This window comes from Anneissia japonica, unplaced genomic scaffold (assembly GCF_011630105.1).
Source record: "Anneissia japonica isolate Jap-2015-1 unplaced genomic scaffold, ASM1163010v1 scaffold287945_len1679841_cov205, whole genome shotgun sequence".
Lineage (NCBI taxonomy): Eukaryota > Metazoa > Echinodermata > Crinoidea > Comatulida > Comatulidae > Anneissia > Anneissia japonica.
The window spans coordinates 1,137,522-1,137,818 of record NW_022753015.1 but is presented as its reverse complement, the minus strand read 5'-3'; the positions used below and the strand labels follow the sequence as shown (position 1 = coordinate 1,137,818).

At 36.0% G+C, this 297-nt stretch overlaps 1 protein-coding gene across 1 annotated transcript in view; it reads right to left on the bottom strand.

Annotated features, from left to right (window-relative positions):
* LOC117122628 overlaps positions 1-297 on the bottom strand; it is a 136,909-nt gene that overhangs the window by 59,400 nt on the left and 77,212 nt on the right. The window lies entirely within an intron of this gene.

Sequence of the window (297 nt, the reverse complement as noted above, 5' to 3'; positions counted from 1 at the left end):
GTGTGAGTATATGAATGCTAAGGCAGGTGAAAATGCAAATGAGTTAATTGTTTTTAAGTAAGTATTTGTTGTTGTGTATAGCTCGGTTCTTTTTTTTAGTAGTTAGTTCTTTTTGTTTCGGACTGTTTGTCCGAATATATTATGTGAAGTTTTTCGGTTATGCATAGGTTGCAGCGTTTTGTTTTGGGGGAGTAAGCCGATGCTCTGTCGATAATAGACCATTTGATATTGTAGGGTGTGTTGCTGTCTTTTAATTTCCATACGTATTTGGAGAGTACAGTGCTGTTTCTGTGTTTG